This window comes from Anopheles maculipalpis (assembly GCF_943734695.1).
Source record: "Anopheles maculipalpis chromosome X unlocalized genomic scaffold, idAnoMacuDA_375_x X_unloc_35, whole genome shotgun sequence".
Classification (NCBI taxonomy): Eukaryota; Metazoa; Arthropoda; class Insecta; order Diptera; family Culicidae; genus Anopheles; species Anopheles maculipalpis.
The window spans coordinates 32501-37500 of NW_026060497.1; positions in this window are offsets into that span (position 1 = coordinate 32501).

Consider the following 5000-nt stretch of genomic DNA (forward strand, 5'->3'; position numbering starts at 1 on the left):
TTCGGGACTTGGGTACAAACCGAAAGTTAATATGATGTCCCTGAACATGCATATAAGTTCGAGTATTGATATTATAAACCTAACAAGAGATGAAGGCAAGTCGAATTGGTTGGTAAGAAACCAAAAATATCTCTAAGTTCGGGACTTGTGCGCAAACCGAAAGTGAATATGATGTCCCTGAACATGCATATAAGTTCGAGTATTGATATTATAAACCTAACAAGAGATGAAGGCAAGTCGAATTGGTTGGTCCAAAACCAAAAATATCTCTAAGTTCGGGACTTGGGTGCAAACCGAAAGTTAAAATGATGTCCCTGAACATGCATATAAGTTCGAGTATTGATATTATAAACCTAACAAGAGATGAAGGCAAGTCGAATTGGTTGGTCCAAAACCAAAAATATCTCTAAGTTCGGGACTTGGGTGCAAACCGAAAGTTAATATGATGTCCCTGAACATGCATATAAGTTCGAGTATTGATATAATAAACCTAACAAGACATGAAGGCAAGTCGAATTGGTTGGTCCGAAACCAAAAATATCTCTAAGTACGGGACTTGGGCACAAACCAAAACTATATACCAAGTGCCTGAAATGTCTATAAACCACACGAAGAACTCTTCACACACAGGTGCGCCTCATAACCTGGTTCAATGTATAAGACATTGGTTTCGGGGGATTTATTGAGAAGAAAATTTTTTTCTCTAACTTTGAGTAAAACTGTCTCAGAATACATATTTAACCACGAAAAGTGATCTCCGACGGTAAATAGCAAAAGTCACCCGACCATCAAAGTTGCATGGCGGTGCAGGAGACGAAAATCCAAGGTCGTCTAATGTAGGGACGTAAGACACGAAATCAAAATTTTGGCATAAAAGCTAAAATAATCATCAGACAGTGGTCATCCAAGGCATATTAGAGTCGTCTAACGATGCGAAATGCAATAAGCAATAGCGACTTTTTAATGATTTTTTTGGATTTTTGTCAAAATTTACCCTTCACAACTTGGTATAAGTCATAGGACATGGGTACCGGTATGACCGACGGAAGATTTTTGGACAAAAAATTTTTTTGCTCTAACTTTGAGTAAAACGGTGTCAGGATGCATTATTAATCATGAAAAGTGATCTCCGACAGTAAATAGCGAAAGTTACCCGACCATCAAAGTTGCATGGCGGTGCAGGAGACGAAAATCCAAGGTCGTCTAATGTAGGGACGTAAGACACGAAATCAAAATTTTGGCATAAAATCTAAAATAATCATCAGACAGTGGTCATCCAAGGCATATAAGAGTTGTCTAACGATGCTGAATGCAATAAGCAATAGCGACTTTTTAATGATTTTTTTGGATTTTTGTCAAAATGTACCCTTCACAACTTGGTACAAGTCATAGGACATGGGTACCGGTATGACCGACGGAAGATTTTTGGACAAAAAATTTTTTTGCTCTAACTTTGAGTAAAACGGTCTCAGGATGCATTATTAATCATGAAAAGTGATCTCCGACAGTAAATAGCGAAAGTTACCCGACCATCAAAGTTGCATGGCGGTGCAGGAGACGAAAATCCAAGGTCGTCTAATGTAGGGACGTAAGACACGAAATCAAAATTTTGGCATAAAATCTAAAATAATCATCAGACAGTGGTCATCCAAGGCATATAAGAGTCGTCTAACGATGCTGAATGCAATAAGCAATAGCGACTTTTTAATGATTTTTTTGGATTTTTGTCAAAATTTACCCTTCACAACTTGGTACAAGTCATAGGACATGGGTACCGGTATGACCGACGGAAGATTTTTGGACAAAAAATTTTTTTGCTCTAACTTTGAGTAAAACGGTCTCAGGATGCATTATTAATCATGAAAAGTGATCTCCGACAGTAAATAGCGAAAGTTACCCGACCATCAAAGTTGCATGGCGGTGCAGGAGACGAAAATCCAAGGTCGTCTAATGTAGGGACGTAAGACACGAAATCAAAATTTTGGCATAAAAGCTAAAATAATCATCAGACAGTGGTCATCCAAGGCATATAAGAGTCGTCTAACGATGCTGAATGCAATAAGCAATAGCGACTTTTTAAAGATTTTTTTGGATTTTTGTCAAAATGTACCCTTCACAACTTGGTACAAGTCATAGGACATGGGTACCGGTATGACCGACGGAAGATTTTTGGACAAAAAATTTTTTTGCTCTAACTTTGAGTAAAACGGTCTCAGGATGCATTCTTAATCATGAAAAGTGATCTCCGACAGTAAATAGTGAAAGTTACCCGACCATCAAAGTTGCATGGCGGTGCAGGAGACGAAAATCCAAGGTCGTCTAATGTAGGGACGTAAGACACGAAATCAAAATTTTGGCATAAAAGCTAAAATAATCATCAGACAGTGGTCATCCAAGGCATATAAGAGTCGTCTAACGATGCTGAATGCAATAAGCAATAGCGACTTTTTAAAGATTTTTTTGGATTTTTGTCAAAATGTACCCTTCACAACTTGGTACAAGTCATAGGACATGGGTACCGGTATGACCGACGGAAGATTTTTGGACAAAAAATTTTTTTGCTCTAACTTTGAGTAAAACGGTCTCAGGATGCATTCTTAATCATGAAAAGTGATCTCCGACGGTAAATAGCAAAAGTCACCCGACCATCAAAGTTGCATGGCGGTGCAGGAGACGAAAATCCAAGGTCGTCTAATGTAGGGACGTAAGACACGAAATCAAAATTTTGGCATAAAAGCTAAAATAATCATCAGACAGTGGTCATCCAAGGCATATAAGAGTCGTCTAACGATGCTGAATGCAATAAGCAATAGCGACTTTTTAATGATTTTTTTGGATTTTTGTCAAAATTTACCCTTCACAACTTGGTACAAGTCATAGGACATGGGTACCGGTATGACCGACGGAAGATTTTTGGACAAAAAATTTTTTTGCTCTAACTTTGAGTAAAACGGTCTCAGGATGCATTATTAATCATGAAAAGTGATCTCCGACAGTAAATAGCGAAAGTTACCCGACCATCAAAGTTGCATGGCGGTGCAGGAGACGAAAATCCAAGGTCGTCTAATGTAGGGACGTAAGACACGAAATCAAAATTTTGGCATAAAATCTAAAATAATCATCAGACAGTGGTCATCCAAGGCATATTAGAGTCGTCTAACGATGCGAAATGCAATAAGCAATAGCGACTTTTTAAAGATTTTTTTGGATTTTTGTCAAAATGTACCCTTCACAACTTGGTACAAGTCATAGGACATGGGTACCGGTATGACCGACGGAAGATTTTTGGACAAAAAATTTTTTTGCTCTAACTTTGAGTAAAACGGTCTCAGGATGCATTATTAATCATGAAAAGTGATCTCCGACAGTAAATAGCGAAAGTTACCCGACCATCAAAGTTGCATGGCGGTGCAGGAGACGAAAATCCAAGGTCGTCTAATGTAGGGACGTAAGACACGAAATCAAAATTTTGGCATAAAAGCTAAAATAATCATCAGACAGTGGTCATCCAAGGCATATAAGAGTCGTCTAACGATGCTGAATGCAATAAGCAATAGCGACTTTTTAAAGATTTTTTTGGATTTTTGTCAAAATGTACCCTTCACAACTTGGTACAAGTCATAGGACATGGGTACCGGTATGACCGACGGAAGATTTTTGGACAAAAAATTTTTTTGCTCTAACTTTGAGTAAAACGGTCTCAGGATGCATTATTAATCATGAAAAGTGATCTCCGACAGTAAATAGCGAAAGTTACCCGACCATCAAAGTTGCATGGCGGTGCAGGAGACGAAAATCCAAGGTCGTCTAATGTAGGGACGTAAGACACGAAATCAAAATTTTGGCATAAAAGCTAAAATAATCATCAGACAGTGGTCATCCAAGGCATATTAGAGTCGTCTAACGATGCGAAATGCAATAAGCAATAGCGACTTTTTAATGATTTTTTTGGATTTTTGTCAAAATTTACCCTTCACAACTTGGTACAAGTCATAGGACATGGGTACCGGTATGACCGACGGAAGATTTTTGGACAAAAAATTTTTTTGCTCTAACTTTGAGTAAAACGGTCTCAGGATGCATTATTAATCATGAAAAGTGATCTCCGACAGTAAATAGCGAAAGTTACCCGACCATCAAAGTTGCATGGCGGTGCAGGAGACGAAAATCCAAGGTCGTCTAATGTAGGGACGTAAGACACGAAATCAAAATTTTGGCATAAAATCTAAAATAATCATCAGACAGTGGTCATCCAAGGCATATTAGAGTCGTCTAACGATGCGAAATGCAATAAGCAATAGCGACTTTTTAATGATTTTTTTGGATTTTTGTCAAAATGTACCCTTCACAACTTGGTACAAGTCATAGGACATGGGTACCGGTATGACCGACGGAAGATTTTTGGACAAAAAATTTTTTTGCTCTAACTTTGAGTAAAACGGTCTCAGGATGCATTATTAATCATGAAAAGTGATCTCCGACAGTAAATAGTGAAAGTTACCCGACCATCAAAGTTGCATGGCGGTGCAGGAGACGAAAATCCAAGGTCGTCTAATGTAGGGACGTAAGACACGAAATCAAAATTTTGGCATAAAAGCTAAAATAATCATCAGACAGTGGTCATCCAAGGCATATAGAGTCGTCTAACGATGCTGAATGCAATAAGCAATAGCGACTTTTTAATGATTTTTTTGGGATTTTTGTCAAAATTTACCCTTCACAACTTGGTACAAGTTATGAGACATGGGTACCGGTATGACCGACGGAAGATTTTTTGACAAAAATTTTTTTGACTCTAACTTTGAGTAAAACTGTGTCAGGATGCATTTTTAAGCATGAAAAGTGAACTCCGACGGTAAATAGCAAAAGTCACCCGACCCTCAAAGTTGTATGGCGATGTAGGAGAAAAAAATTCCGAGGTCGTTTAATTTTTGGGATGGATAAAAATGGTCACTTGTGGTAAAGTGATGTTGTACATTGCTATAGTAAGAGGGGTATGG